Raw genomic sequence first — 17,261 nt, forward strand, 5'->3', positions numbered from 1 at the left:
CTTGCTCAATCAACTGGACTCACCAGACCCTGTTCATCGCACAAGTATCTATCCGACTAGTAAGCATCTTAAAAGCTAAGTCTTGACATCTCTGTGTAAGTGCATCAAGTGTGTGTAAAGCGGCCTAAAAGCAGCAGTGAAAATCAGCTCAGACCCATTCTGAGGATCCATTTCCAACACAAAGAAGAAACAAGCAGGGCAAAACAGAGAGAAATTCTTCCAAAATGCGTTCAGGGACTGGGATGCAAGCAGGATTGACCACATCTACAGCCCCAGCGGCAGAAGACATAAGGCTGGACACTCTTGGGGCTGAGATGATCGGTGAGGTTGGGAAAGCAAATGCAGACCCTTGAAAGGAATCCTGCGTGCTACCCATTCCATGGGTCCCAACTCTCCAGGTTCAACGCAATCTTCCTACAGCGAAAGCACTCATTGGAAACCCAGCAGATGCTACACCGTGGGATCGGGAAAGCTTTCTGAAACTCACCTCAGTTTTCATTTCCTGGTGCTCGTGCTCTCCATTCAGGCCCCGTTACTAACAATCTCCCCACTTGGAGACTCAGCGCCTTTCCATGCCTCTTTCGTACCGTCTGCAATTTGTCCGCAGGATGAACTGCAAGAGGGGGAACCAATGAGAGACTCGCTGGAGGTGTTAGGTCGGGCACATGTCACTCTCATATCCCATCACGAAGAAGAATTCACCAAAGGCTCAGCCTGCCACCCCGGATCGACAATAGGGCGTGAAGCCATCCAGCCGGGTTGCGTCCCACTCACAAAAAAGAGACTTGGGAAATGGAGCTCAGGGGCACTGCACTTCCCAAACCTTCAGAATTCTAAACGATAACTATCGCCCCCAAATATATTGAAGTCAGGTTACGAAGAGGCGTTGAACGCAAGGCAGAATTGCAGGAAACAGATGTCAACGGGTACATCGGAATGGCCCCGATAGCACATGAAAAGCGCCAGAACGTGGACAATGATGCGGTTGGCCAAAAAGGGCGTATGCGTTTTTTCCTATATTCAGGAAAAAACGCATACGCCCTTTTTGGCCAACCAAGCAAGCTGGGAGAGCAAATCAGCACTACAAAGAAATCTCTCGCCCCCCACCCCCGGGCAAAAGGGCCACGCGAAAAAAGTCTAAAAACCAGAAAGGCAGGACAGGCCACGGAGACAAGGGAGCCTTGTTAAGCTGATGGGCGGGATGTCAATGGCCAACAGCCAATCTTCACAAGTGTATCCTCTTTCCCAAAACATGTAAAACACAGAACCACAGAGCATAGGGCACTTCCACACATGGGCGTTGACCTTGGGAAAATGAAAAAAATCAACCAGACACAGGGACCCCAAAGTTGAGGGCTGCTGTCTTGACAAGAACCTCGACTCCGGTACACGTTTCATATCCCAGGAAAGAGCCAAGTGGACAAAGACAAGTGGACAAGTGGACAAAGACAAGTGGACAAGTGGTGCTACGTAGGTCCAATGGAGTGTCACTCAGCCATGAAATCCACGTCATGAGGCTGGTAGCAGCATCCTGAGTGGATTTAGGTACGATCATCCTCAGTGAAATAAGTCCCACAAAAAAGAAACTTATGTTACCACTTATCGAGGGAATGTAAAAATCGCTCCCCATGAACTGAATCCCCAAACAGAACAGAGTCACGCTTTTAGAAAACACACTTATGCCTGCTTCAGGGGAAAGGTGAGGGGGGGTGACGCATAAAACTCGAGTTTGAAATGAGCACAGATACCCTTCCGAAAACCGAATATGGAATGGACACGACCTACTCCTTGCTCAATCAACTGGACTCACCAGACCCTGTTCATCGCACAAGTATCTATTCGACTAGTAAGCATCTTAAAAGCTAAGTCTTGACATCTCTGTGTAAGTGCATCAAGTGTGTGTAAAGCGGCCTAAAAGCAGCAGTGAAAATCAGCTCAGACCCATTCTGAGGATCCATTTCCAACACAAAGAAGAAACAAGCAGGGCAAAACAGAGAGAAATTCTTCCAAAATGCGTTCAGGGACTGGGATGCAAGCAGGATTGACCACATCTACAGCCCCAGCGGCAGAAGACATAAGGCTGGACACTCTTGGGGCTGAGACGATTGGTGAGGTTGGGAAAGCAAATGCAGACCCTTGAAAGGAATCCTGCGTACTACCCATTCCATGGGTCCCAACTCTCCAGGTTCAACGCAATCTTCCGACAGCGAAAGCACTCATTGGAAACCCAGCGGATGCTACACCGTGGGATCGGGAAAGCTTTCTGAAACTCACCTCAGTTTTCATCTCCTCGTGCTCGTGCTCTCCATTCAGGCCACCTTACTAACAATCTCCCCACTTGGAGACTCAGCACCTTTCCATGCCTCTTTCGTACCGTCTGCAATTTGTCCGCAGGATGAACTGCAAGAGGGGGAACCAATGAGAGACTCGCTGGAGGTGTTTGGTCGGGCACATGTCACTCTCATTTCCCATCACGAAGAAGAATTCACCAAAGGCTCAGCCTGCCACCCCGGATCGACAATAGGGCGTGAAGCCATCCAGCCGTGTTGCGTCCCACTCACAAAAAAGCGACTTGGGAAATGGAGCTCAGGGGCACTGCACTTCCCAAACCTGCAGAGTTCTAAACGACAACTATCGCCCCCAAATATATTGAAGTCAGGTTACGAAGAGGCGTTGAACGCAAGGCAGAATTGCAGGAAACGGATGTCAACGGGTACATCGGAATGGCCCCGATAGCACATGAAAAGCGCCAGAACGTGGACAATGATGCGGTTGGCCAAAAAGGGCGTATGCGTTTTTTCCTGAATATATTCAGGAAAAAACGCATACGCCCTTTTTGGCCAACCAAGCAAGCTGGGAGAGCAAATCAGCACTACAAAGAAATCTCTCGCCCCTCCCCTCCCCCGGGCAAAAGGGCCACGCGAAAAAAGTCTAAAAACCAGAAAGGCAGGACAGGCCACGGAGACAAGGGAGCCTTGTTAAGCTGATGGGCGGGATGTCAATGGCCAACAGCCAATCTTCACAAGTGTATCCTCTTTCCCAAAACATGTAAAACACAGAACCACAGAGCATAGGGCACTTCCACACATGGGCGTTGACCTTGGGAAAATGAAAAAAATCAACCAGACACAGGGACCCCAAAGTTGAGGGCTGCTGTCTTGACAAGAACCTCGACTCCGGTACACGTTTCATATCCCAGGAAAGAGCCAAGTGGACAAAGACAAGTGGACAAGTGGACAAAGACAAGTGGACAAGTGGTGCTACGTAGGTCCAATGGAGTGTCACTCAGCCATGAAATCCACGTCATGAGGCTGGTAGCAGCATCCTGAGTGGATTTAGGTACGATCATCCTCAGTGAAATAAGTCCCACAAAAAAGAAACTTATGTTATCACTTATCGAGGGAATGTAAAAATCGCTCCCCATGAACTGAATCCCCAAACAGAACAGAGTCGCGCTTTTAGAAAACACACTTATGCCTGCTTCAGGGGAAAGGTGAGGGGGGGTGACGCATAAAACTCGAGTTTGAAATGAGCACAGATACCCTTCCGAAAACCGAATATGGAATGGACACGACCTACTCCTTGCTCAATCAACTGGACTCACCAGACCCTGTTCATCGCACAAGTATCTATTCGACTAGTAAGCATCTTAAAAGCTAAGTCTTGACATCTCTGTGTAAGTGCATCAAGTGTGTGTAAAGCGGCCTAAAAGCAGCAGTGAAAATCAGCTCAGACCCATTCTGAGGATCCATTTCCAACACAAAGAAGAAACAAGCAGGGCAAAACAGAGAGAAATTCTTCCAAAATGCGTTCAGGGACTGGGATGCAAGCAGGATTGACCACATCTACAGCCCCAGCGGCAGAAGACATAAGGCTGGACACTCTTGGGGCTGAGACGATTGGTGAGGTTGGGAAAGCAAATGCAGACCCTTGAAAGGAATCCTGCGTACTACCCATTCCATGGGTCCCAACTCTCCAGGTTCAACGCAATCTTCCGACAGCGAAAGCACTCATTGGAAACCCAGCGGATGCTACACCGTGGGATCGGGAAAGCTTTCTGAAACTCACCTCAGTTTTCATCTCCTGGTGCTCGTGCTCTCCATTCAGGCCACCTTACTAACAATCTCCCCACTTGGAGACTCAGCGCCTTTCCATGCCTCTTTCGTACCGTCTGCAATTTGTCCGCAGGATGAACTGCAAGAGGGGGAACCAATGAGAGACTCGCTGGAGGTGTTAGGTCGGGCACATGTCACTCTCATTTCCCATCACGAAGAAGAATTCACCAAAGGCTCAGCCTGCCACCCCGGATCGACAATAGGGCGTGAAGCCATCCAGCCGTGTTGCGTCCCACTCACAAAAAAGCGACTTGGGAAATGGAGCTCAGGGGCACTGCACTTCCCAAACCTGCAGAGTTCTAAACGGCAACTATCGCCCCCAAATATATTGAAGTCAGGTTACGAAGAGGCGTTGAACGCAAGGCAGAATTGCAGGAAACGGATGTCAACGGGTACATCGGAATGGCCCCGATAGCACATGAAAAGCGCCAGAACGTGGACAATGATGCGGTTGGCCAAAAAGGGCGTATGCGTTTTTTTCCTGAATATATTCAGGAAAAAACGCATACGCCCTTTTTGGCCAACCAAGCAAGCTGGGAGAGCAAATCAGCACTACCAAGAAATCTCTCGCCCCTCCCCTCCCCCGGGCAAAAGGGCCACGCGAAAAAAGTCTAAAAACCAGAAAGGCAGGACAGGCCACGGAGACAAGGGAGCCTTGTTAAGCTGATGGGCGGGATGTCAATGGCCAACAGCCAATCTTCACAAGTGTATCCTCTTTCCCAAAACATGTAAAACACAGAACCACAGAGCATAGGGCACTTCCACACATGGGCGTTGACCTTGGGAAAATGAAAAAAATCAACCAGACACAGGGACCCCAAAGTTGAGGGCTGCTGTCTTGACAAGAACCTCGACTCCGGTACACGTTTCATATCCCAGGAAAGAGCCAAGTGGACAAAGACAAGTGGACAAGTGGACAAGTGGTGCTACGTAGGTCCAATGAAGTGTCACTCAGCCATGAAATCCACGTCATGAGGTTGCTAGCAGCATCCTGAGTGGATTTAGGTACGATCATCCTCAGTGAAATAAGTCCCACAAAAAAAGAAACTTATGAGATCACTTATCGAGGGAATGTAGAAATCGCTCCCCATGAACTGAATCCCCAAACAGAACAGAGTCACGCTTTTAGAAAACACACTTATGCCTGCTTCAGGGGAAAGGTGAGGGGGGGTGACGCATAAAACTCGAGTTTGAAATGAGCACAGATACCCTTCCGAAAACCGAATATGGAATGGACACGACCTACTCCTTGCTCAATCAACTGGACTCACCAGACCCTGTTCATCGCACAAGTATCTATCCGACTAGTAAGCATCTTAAAAGCTAAGTCTTGACATCTCTGTGTAAGTGCATCAAGTGTGTGTAAAGCGGCCTAAAAGCAGCAGTGAAAATCAGCTCAGACCCATTCTGAGGATCCATTTCCAACACAAAGAAGAAACAAGCAGGGCAAAACAGAGAGAAATTCTTCCAAAATGCGTTCAGGGACTGGGATGCAAGCAGGATTGACCACATCTACAGCCCCAGCGGCAGAAGACATAAGGCTGGACACTCTTGGGGCTGAGATGATCGGTGAGGTTGGGAAAGCAAATGCAGACCCTTGAAAGGAATCCTGCGTGCTACCCATTCCATGGGTCCCAACTCTCCAGGTTCAACGCAATCTTCCTACAGCGAAAGCACTCATTGGAAACCCAGCAGATGCTACACCGTGGGATCGGGAAAGCTTTCTGAAACTCACCTCAGTTTTCATTTCCTGGTGCTCGTGCTCTCCATTCAGGCCCCGTTACTAACAATCTCCCCACTTGGAGACTCAGCGCCTTTCCATGCCTCTTTCGTACCGTCTGCAATTTGTCCGCAGGATGAACTGCAAGAGGGGGAACCAATGAGAGACTCGCTGGAGGTGTTAGGTCGGGCACATGTCACTCTCATATCCCATCACGAAGAAGAATTCACCAAAGGCTCAGCCTGCCACCCCGGATCGACAATAGGGCGTGAAGCCATCCAGCCGGGTTGCGTCCCACTCACAAAAAAGAGACTTGGGAAATGGAGCTCAGGGGCACTGCACTTCCCAAACCTTCAGAATTCTAAACGATAACTATCGCCCCCAAATATATTGAAGTCAGGTTACGAAGAGGCGTTGAACGCAAGGCAGAATTGCAGGAAACAGATGTCAACGGGTACATCGGAATGGCCCCGATAGCACATGAAAAGCGCCAGAACGTGGACAATGATGCGGTTGGCCAAAAAGGGCGTATGCGTTTTTTCCTGAATATATTCAGGAAAAAACGCATACGCCCTTTTTGGCCAACCAAGCAAGCTGGGAGAGCAAATCAGCACTACAAAGAAATCTCTCGCCCCTCCCCTCCCCCGGGCAAAAGGGCCACGCGAAAAAAGTCTAAAAACCAGAAAGGCAGGACAGGCCACGGAGACAAGGGAGCCTTGTTAAGCTGATGGGCGGGATGTCAATGGCCAACAGCCAATCTTCACAAGTGTATCCTCTTTCCCAAAACATGTAAAACACAGAACCACAGAGCATAGGGCACTTCCACACATGGGCGTTGACCTTGGGAAAATGAAAAAAATCAACCAGACACAGGGACCCCAAAGTTGAGGGCTGCTGTCTTGACAAGAACCTCGACTCCGGTACACGTTTCATATCCCAGGAAAGAGCCAAGTGGACAAAGACAAGTGGACAAGTGGACAAAGACAAGTGGACAAGTGGTGCTACGTAGGTCCAATGGAGTGTCACTCAGCCATGAAATCCACGTCATGAGGCTGGTAGCAGCATCCTGAGTGGATTTAGGTACGATCATCCTCAGTGAAATAAGTCCCACAAAAAAGAAACTTATGTTACCACTTATCGAGGGAATGTAAAAATCGCTCCCCATGAACTGAATCCCCAAACAGAACAGAGTCACGCTTTTAGAAAACACACTTATGCCTGCTTCAGGGGAAAGGTGAGGGGGGGTGACGCATAAAACTCGAGTTTGAAATGAGCACAGATACCCTTCCGAAAACCGAATATGGAATGGACACGACCTACTCCTTGCTCAATCAACTGGACTCACCAGACCCTGTTCATCGCACAAGTATCTATTCGACTAGTAAGCATCTTAAAAGCTAAGTCTTGACATCTCTGTGTAAGTGCATCAAGTGTGTGTAAAGCGGCCTAAAAGCAGCAGTGAAAATCAGCTCAGACCCATTCTGAGGATCCATTTCCAACACAAAGAAGAAACAAGCAGGGCAAAACAGAGAGAAATTCTTCCAAAATGCGTTCAGGGACTGGGATGCAAGCAGGATTGACCACATCTACAGCCCCAGCGGCAGAAGACATAAGGCTGGACACTCTTGGGGCTGAGACGATTGGTGAGGTTGGGAAAGCAAATGCAGACCCTTGAAAGGAATCCTGCGTACTACCCATTCCATGGGTCCCAACTCTCCAGGTTCAACGCAATCTTCCGACAGCGAAAGCACTCATTGGAAACCCAGCGGATGCTACACCGTGGGATCGGGAAAGCTTTCTGAAACTCACCTCAGTTTTCATCTCCTCGTGCTCGTGCTCTCCATTCAGGCCACCTTACTAACAATCTCCCCACTTGGAGACTCAGCGCCTTTCCATGCCTCTTTCGTACCGTCTGCAATTTATCCGCAGGATGAACTGCAAGAGGGGGAACCAATGAGAGACTCGCTGGAGGTGTTTGGTCGGGCACATGTCACTCTCATTTCCCATCACGAAGAAGAATTCACCAAAGGCTCAGCCTGCCACCCCGGATCGACAATAGGGCGTGAAGCCATCCAGCCGTGTTGCGTCCCACTCACAAAAAAGCGACTTGGGAAATGGAGCTCAGGGGCACTGCACTTCCCAAACCTGCAGAGTTCTAAACGACAACTATCGCCCCCAAATATATTGAAGTCAGGTTACGAAGAGGCGTTGAACGCAAGGCAGAATTGCAGGAAACGGATGTCAACGGGTACATCGGAATGGCCCCGATAGCACATGAAAAGCGCCAGAACGTGGACAATGATGCGGTTGGCCAAAAAGGGCGTATGCGTTTTTTCCTGAATATATTCAGGAAAAAACGCATACGCCCTTTTTGGCCAACCAAGCAAGCTGGGAGAGCAAATCAGCACTACAAAGAAATCTCTCGCCCCTCCCCTCCCCCGGGCAAAAGGGCCACGCGAAAAAAGTCTAAAAACCAGAAAGGCAGGACAGGCCACGGAGACAAGGGAGCCTTGTTAAGCTGATGGGCGGGATGTCAATGGCCAACAGCCAATCTTCACAAGTGTATCCTCTTTCCCAAAACATGTAAAACACAGAACCACAGAGCATAGGGCACTTCCACACATGGGCGTTGACCTTGGGAAAATGAAAAAATCAACCAGACACAGGGACCCCAAAGTTGAGGGCTGCTGTCTTGACAAGAACCTCGACTCCGGTACACGTTTCATATCCCAGGAAAGAGCCAAGTGGACAAAGACAAGTGGACAAGTGGACAAAGACAAGTGGACAAGTGGTGCTACGTAGGTCCAATGGAGTGTCACTCAGCCATGAAATCCACGTCATGAGGCTGGTAGCAGCATCCTGAGTGGATTTAGGTACGATCATCCTCAGTGAAATAAGTCCCACAAAAAAGAAACTTATGTTATCACTTATCGAGGGAATGTAAAAATCGCTCCCCATGAACTGAATCCCCAAACAGAACAGAGTCGCGCTTTTAGAAAACACACTTATGCCTGCTTCAGGGGAAAGGTGAGGGGGGGTGACGCATAAAACTCGAGTTTGAAATGAGCACAGATACCCTTCCGAAAACCGAATATGGAATGGACACGACCTACTCCTTGCTCAATCAACTGGACTCACCAGACCCTGTTCATCGCACAAGTATCTATTCGACTAGTAAGCATCTTAAAAGCTAAGTCTTGACATCTCTGTGTAAGTGCATCAAGTGTGTGTAAAGCGGCCTAAAAGCAGCAGTGAAAATCAGCTCAGACCCATTCTGAGGATCCATTTCCAACACAAAGAAGAAACAAGCAGGGCAAAACAGAGAGAAATTCTTCCAAAATGCGTTCAGGGACTGGGATGCAAGCAGGATTGACCACATCTACAGCCCCAGCGGCAGAAGACATAAGGCTGGACACTCTTGGGGCTGAGACGATTGGTGAGGTTGGGAAAGCAAATGCAGACCCTTGAAAGGAATCCTGCGTACTACCCATTCCATGGGTCCCAACTCTCCAGGTTCAACGCAATCTTCCGACAGCGAAAGCACTCATTGGAAACCCAGCGGATGCTACACCGTGGGATCGGGAAAGCTTTCTGAAACTCACCTCAGTTTTCATCTCCTGGTGCTCGTGCTCTCCATTCAGGCCACCTTACTAACAATCTCCCCACTTGGAGACTCAGCGCCTTTCCATGCCTCTTTCGTACCGTCTGCAATTTGTCCGCAGGATGAACTGCAAGAGGGGGAACCAATGAGAGACTCGCTGGAGGTGTTAGGTCGGGCACATGTCACTCTCATTTCCCATCACGAAGAAGAATTCACCAAAGGCTCAGCCTGCCACCCCGGATCGACAATAGGGCGTGAAGCCATCCAGCCGTGTTGCGTCCCACTCACAAAAAAGCGACTTGGGAAATGGAGCTCAGGGGCACTGCACTTCCCAAACCTGCAGAGTTCTAAACGGCAACTATCGCCCCCAAATATATTGAAGTCAGGTTACGAAGAGGCGTTGAACGCAAGGCAGAATTGCAGGAAACGGATGTCAACGGGTACATCGGAATGGCCCCGATAGCACATGAAAAGCGCCAGAACGTGGACAATGATGCGGTTGGCCAAAAAGGGCGTATGCGTTTTTTTCCTGAATATATTCAGGAAAAAACGCATACGCCCTTTTTGGCCAACCAAGCAAGCTGGGAGAGCAAATCAGCACTACCAAGAAATCTCTCGCCCCTCCCCTCCCCCGGGCAAAAGGGCCACGCGAAAAAAGTCTAAAAACCAGAAAGGCAGGACAGGCCACGGAGACAAGGGAGCCTTGTTAAGCTGATGGGCGGGATGTCAATGGCCAACAGCCAATCTTCACAAGTGTATCCTCTTTCCCAAAACATGTAAAACACAGAACCACAGAGCATAGGGCACTTCCACACATGGGCGTTGACCTTGGGAAAATGAAAAAAATCAACCAGACACAGGGGCCCCAAAGTTGAGGGCTGCTGTCTTGACAAGAACCTCGACTCCGGTACACGTTTCATATCCCAGGAAAGAGCCAAGTGGACAAAGACAAGTGGACAAGTGGACAAGTGGTGCTACGTAGGTCCAATGAAGTGTCACTCAGCCATGAAATCCACGTCATGAGGCTGCTAGCAGCATCCTGAGTGGATTTAGGTACGATCATCCTCAGTGAAATAAGTCCCACAAAAAAAGAAACTTATGAGATCACTTATCGAGGGAATGTAGAAATCGCTCCCCATGAACTGAATCCCCAAACAGAACAGAGTCACGCTTTTAGAAAACACACTTATGCCTGCTTCAGGGGAAAGGTGAGGGGGGGTGACGCATAAAACTCGAGTTTGAAATGAGCACAGATACCCTTCCGAAAACCGAATATGGAATGGACACGACCTACTCCTTGCTCAATCAACTGGACTCACCAGACCCTGTTCATCGCACAAGTATCTATCCGACTAGTAAGCATCTTAAAAGCTAAGTCTTGACATCTCTGTGTAAGTGCATCAAGTGTGTGTAAAGCGGCCTAAAAGCAGCAGTGAAAATCAGCTCAGACCCATTCTGAGGATCCATTTCCAACACAAAGAAGAAACAAGCAGGGCAAAACAGAGAGAAATTCTTCCAAAATGCGTTCAGGGACTGGGATGCAAGCAGGATTGACCACATCTACAGCCCCAGCGGCAGAAGACATAAGGCTGGACACTCTTGGGGCTGAGATGATCGGTGAGGTTGGGAAAGCAAATGCAGACCCTTGAAAGGAATCCTGCGTGCTACCCATTCCATGGGTCCCAACTCTCCAGGTTCAACGCAATCTTCCTACAGCGAAAGCACTCATTGGAAACCCAGCAGATGCTACACCGTGGGATCGGGAAAGCTTTCTGAAACTCACCTCAGTTTTCATTTCCTGGTGCTCGTGCTCTCCATTCAGGCCCCGTTACTAACAATCTCCCCACTTGGAGACTCAGCGCCTTTCCATGCCTCTTTCGTACTGTCTGCAATTTGTCCGCAGGATGAACTGCAAGAGGGGGAACCAATGAGAGACTCGCTGGAGGTGTTAGGTCGGGCACATGTCACTCTCATATCCCATCACGAAGAAGAATTCACCAAAGGCTCAGCCTGCCACCCCGGATCGACAATAGGGCGTGAAGCCATCCAGCCGGGTTGCGTCCCACTCACAAAAAAGAGACTTGGGAAATGGAGCTCAGGGGCACTGCACTTCCCAAACCTTCAGAATTCTAAACGATAACTATCGCCCCCAAATATATTGAAGTCAGGTTACGAAGAGGCGTTGAACGCAAGGCAGAATTGCAGGAAACAGATGTCAACGGGTACATCGGAATGGCCCCGATAGCACATGAAAAGCGCCAGAACGTGGACAATGATGCGGTTGGCCAAAAAGGGCGTATGCGTTTTTTCCTATATTCAGGAAAAAACGCATACGCCCGTTTTGGCCAACCAAGCAAGCTGGGAGAGCAAATCAGCACTACAAAGAAATCTCTCGCCCCCCACCCCCGGGCAAAAGGGCCACGCGAAAAAAGTCTAAAAACCAGAAAGGCAGGACAGGCCACGGAGACAAGGGAGCCTTGTTAAGCTGATGGGCGGGATGTCAATGGCCAACAGCCAATCTTCACAAGTGTATCCTCTTTCCCAAAACATGTAAAACACAGAACCACAGAGCATAGGGCACTTCCACACATGGGCGTTGACCTTGGGAAAATGAAAAAAATCAACCAGACACAGGGACCCCAAAGTTGAGGGCTGCTGTCTTGACAAGAACCTCGACTCCGGTACACGTTTCATATCCCAGGAAAGAGCCAAGTGGACAAAGACAAGTGGACAAGTGGACAAAGACAAGTGGACAAGTGGTGCTACGTAGGTCCAATGGAGTGTCACTCAGCCATGAAATCCACGTCATGAGGCTGGTAGCAGCATCCTGAGTGGATTTAGGTATGATCATCCTCAGTGAAATAAGTCCCACAAAAAAGAAACTTATGTTACCACTTATCGAGGGAATGTAAAAATCGCTCCCCATGAACTGAATCCCCAAACAGAACAGAGTCACGCTTTTAGAAAACACACTTATGCCTGCTTCAGGGGAAAGGTGAGGGGGGGTGACGCATAAAACTCGAGTTTGAAATGAGCACAGATACCCTTCCGAAAACCGAATATGGAATGGACACGACCTACTCCTTGCTCAATCAACTGGACTCACCAGACCCTGTTCATCGCACAAGTATCTATCCGACTAGTAAGCATCTTAAAAGCTAAGTCTTGACATCTCTGTGTAAGTGCATCAAGTGTGTGTAAAGCGGCCTAAAAGCAGCAGTGAAAATCAGCTCAGACCCATTCTGAGGATCCATTTCCAACACAAAGAAGAAACAAGCAGGGCAAAACAGAGAGAAATTCTTCCAAAATGCGTTCAGGGACTGGGATGCAAGCAGGATTGACCACATCTACAGCCCCAGCGGCAGAAGACATAAGGCTGGACACTCTTGGGGCTGAGACGATTGGTGAGGTTGGGAAAGCAAATGCAGACCCTTGAAAGGAATCCTGCGTACTACCCATTCCATGGGTCCCAACTCTCCAGGTTCAACGCAATCTTCCGACAGCGAAAGCACTCATTGGAAACCCAGCGAATGCTACACCGTGGGATCGGGAAAGCTTTCTGAAACTCACCTCAGTTTTCATCTCCTCGTGCTCGTGCTCTCCATTCAGGCCACCTTACTAACAATCTCCCCACTTGGAGACTCAGCGCCTTTCCATGCCTCTTTCGTACCGTCTGCAATTTATCCGCAGGATGAACTGCAAGAGGGGGAACCAATGAGAGACTCGCTGGAGGTGTTTGGTCGGGCACATGTCACTCTCATTTCCCATCACGAAGAAGAATTCACCAAAGGCTCAGCCTGCCACCCCGGATCGACAATAGGGCGTGAAGCCATCCAGCCGTGTTGCGTCCCACTCACAAAAAAGCGACTTGGGAAATGGAGCTCAGGGGCACTGCACTTCCCAAACCTGCAGAGTTCTAAACGGCAACTATCGCCCCCAAATATATTGAAGTCAGGTTACGAAGAGGCGTTGAACGCAAGGCAGAATTGCAGGAAACGGATGTCAACGGGTACATCGGAATGGCCCCGATAGCACATGAAAAGCGCCAGAACGTGGACAATGATGCGGTTGGCCAAAAAGGGCGTATGCGTTTTTTCCTGAATATATTCAGGAAAAAACGCATACGCCCTTTTTGGCCAACCAAGCAAGCTGGGAGAGCAAATCAGCACTACAAAGAAATCTCTCGCCCCTCCCCTCCCCCGGGCAAAAGGGCCACGCGAAAAAAGTCTAAAAACCAGAAAGGCAGGACAGGCCACGGAGACAAGGGAGCCTTGTTAAGCTGATGGGCGGGATGTCAATGGCCAACAGCCAATCTTCACAAGTGTATCCTCTTTCCCAAAACATGTAAAACACAGAACCACAGAGCATAGGGCACTTCCACACATGGGCGTTGACCTTGGGAAAATGAAAAAATCAACCAGACACAGGGACCCCAAAGTTGAGGGCTGCTGTCTTGACAAGAACCTCGACTCCGGTACACGTTTCATATCCCAGGAAAGAGCCAAGTGGACAAAGACAAGTGGACAAGTGGACAAAGACAAGTGGACAAGTGGTGCTACGTAGGTCCAATGGAGTGTCACTCAGCCATGAAATCCACGTCATGAGGCTGGTAGCAGCATCCTGAGTGGATTTAGGTACGATCATCCTCAGTGAAATAAGTCCCACAAAAAAGAAACTTATGTTATCACTTATCGAGGGAATGTAAAAATCGCTCCCCATGAACTGAATCCCCAAACAGAACAGAGTCGCGCTTTTAGAAAACACACTTATGCCTGCTTCAGGGGAAAGGTGAGGGGGGGTGACGCATAAAACTCGAGTTTGAAATGAGCACAGATACCCTTCCGAAAACCGAATATGGAATGGACACGACCTACTCCTTGCTCAATCAACTGGACTCACCAGACCCTGTTCATCGCACAAGTATCTATTCGACTAGTAAGCATCTTAAAAGCTAAGTCTTGACATCTCTGTGTAAGTGCATCAAGTGTGTGTAAAGCGGCCTAAAAGCAGCAGTGAAAATCAGCTCAGACCCATTCTGAGGATCCATTTCCAACACAAAGAAGAAACAAGCAGGGCAAAACAGAGAGAAATTCTTCCAAAATGCGTTCAGGGACTGGGATGCAAGCAGGATTGACCACATCTACAGCCCCAGCGGCAGAAGACATAAGGCTGGACACTCTTGGGGCTGAGACGATTGGTGAGGTTGGGAAAGCAAATGCAGACCCTTGAAAGGAATCCTGCGCACTACCCATTCCATGGGTCCCAACTCTCCAGGTTCAACGCAATCTTCCGACAGCGAAAGCACTCATTGGAAACCCAGCGGATGCTACACCGTGGGATCGGGAAAGCTTTCTGAAACTCACCTCAGTTTTCATCTCCTGGTGCTCGTGCTCTCCATTCAGGCCACCTTACTAACAATCTCCCCACTTGGAGACTCAGCGCCTTTCCATGCCTCTTTCGTACCGTCTGCAATTTGTCCGCAGGATGAACTGCAAGAGGGGGAACCAATGAGAGACTCGCTGGAGGTGTTAGGTCGGGCACATGTCACTCTCATTTCCCATCACGAAGAAGAATTCACCAAAGGCTCAGCCTGCCACCCCGGATCGACAATAGGGCGTGAAGCCATCCAGCCGTGTTGCGTCCCACTCACAAAAAAGCGACTTGGGAAATGGAGCTCAGGGGCACTGCACTTCCCAAACCTGCAGAGTTCTAAACGGCAACTATCGCCCCCAAATATATTGAAGTCAGGTTACGAAGAGGCGTTGAACGCAAGGCAGAATTGCAGGAAACGGATGTCAACGGGTACATCGGAATGGCCCCGATAGCACATGAAAAGCGCCAGAACGTGGACAATGATGCGGTTGGCCAAAAAGGGCGTATGCGTTTTTTTCCTGAATATATTCAGGAAAAAACGCATACGCCCTTTTTGGCCAACCAAGCAAGCTGGGAGAGCAAATCAGCACTACCAAGAAATCTCTCGCCCCTCCCCTCCCCCGGGCAAAAGGGCCACGCGAAAAAAGTCTAAAAACCAGAAAGGCAGGACAGGCCACGGAGACAAGGGAGCCTTGTTAAGCTGATGGGCGGGATGTCAATGGCCAACAGCCAATCTTCACAAGTGTATCCTCTTTCCCAAAACATGTAAAACACAGAACCACAGAGCATAGGGCACTTCCACACATGGGCGTTGACCTTGGGAAAATGAAAAAAATCAACCAGACACAGGGACCCCAAAGTTGAGGGCTGCTGTCTTGACAAGAACCTCGACTCCGGTACACGTTTCATATCCCAGGAAAGAGCCAAGTGGACAAAGACAAGTGGACAAGTGGACAAGTGGTGCTACGTAGGTCCAATGAAGTGTCACTCAGCCATGAAATCCACGTCATGAGGCTGCTAGCAGCATCCTGAGTGGATTTAGGTACGATCATCCTCAGTGAAATAAGTCCCACAAAAAAAGAAACTTATGAGATCACTTATCGAGGGAATGTAGAAATCGCTCCCCATGAACTGAATCCCCAAACAGAACAGAGTCACGCTTTTAGAAAACACACTTATGCCTGCTTCAGGGGAAAGGTGAGGGGGGGTGACGCATAAAACTCGAGTTTGAAATGAGCACAGATACCCTTCCGAAAACCGAATATGGAATGGACACGACCTACTCCTTGCTCAATCAACTGGACTCACCAGACCCTGTTCATCGCACAAGTATCTATCCGACTAGTAAGCATCTTAAAAGCTAAGTCTTGACATCTCTGTGTAAGTGCATCAAGTGTGTGTAAAGCGGCCTAAAAGCAGCAGTGAAAATCAGCTCAGACCCATTCTGAGGATCCATTTCCAACACAAAGAAGAAACAAGCAGGGCAAAACAGAGAGAAATTCTTCCAAAATGCGTTCAGGGACTGGGATGCAAGCAGGATTGACCACATCTACAGCCCCAGCGGCAGAAGACATAAGGCTGGACACTCTTGGGGCTGAGATGATCGGTGAGGTTGGGAAAGCAAATGCAGACCCTTGAAAGGAATCCTGCGTGCTACCCATTCCATGGGTCCCAACTCTCCAGGTTCAACGCAATCTTCCTACAGCGAAAGCACTCATTGGAAACCCAGCAGATGCTACACCGTGGGATCGGGAAAGCTTTCTGAAACTCACCTCAGTTTTCATTTCCTGGTGCTCGTGCTCTCCATTCAGGCCCCGTTACTAACAATCTCCCCACTTGGAGACTCAGCGCCTTTCCATGCCTCTTTCGTACCGTCTGCAATTTGTCCGCAGGATGAACTGCAAGAGGGGGAACCAATGAGAGACTCGCTGGAGGTGTTAGGTCGGGCACATGTCACTCTCATATCCCATCACGAAGAAGAATTCACCAAAGGCTCAGCCTGCCACCCCGGATCGACAATAGGGCGTGAAGCCATCCAGCCGGGTTGCGTCCCACTCACAAAAAAGAGACTTGGGAAATGGAGCTCAGGGGCACTGCACTTCCCAAACCTTCAGAATTCTAAACGATAACTATCGCCCCCAAATATATTGAAGTCAGGTTACGAAGAGGCGTTGAACGCAAGGCAGAATTGCAGGAAACAGATGTCAACGGGTACATCGGAATGGCCCCGATAGCACATGAAAAGCGCCAGAACGTGGACAATGATGCGGTTGGCCAAAAAGGGCGTATGCGTTTTTTCCTATATTCAGGAAAAAACGCATACGCCCTTTTTGGCCAACCAAGCAAGCTGGGAGAGCAAATCAGCACTACAAAGAAATCTCTCGCCCCCCACCCCCGGGCAAAAGGGCCACGCGAAAAAAGTCTAAAAACCAGAAAGGCAGGACAGGCCACG

Source organism: Kogia breviceps, chromosome 2 (assembly GCF_026419965.1).
Source record: "Kogia breviceps isolate mKogBre1 chromosome 2, mKogBre1 haplotype 1, whole genome shotgun sequence".
NCBI classification, from domain to species: Eukaryota; Metazoa; Chordata; class Mammalia; order Artiodactyla; family Physeteridae; genus Kogia; species Kogia breviceps.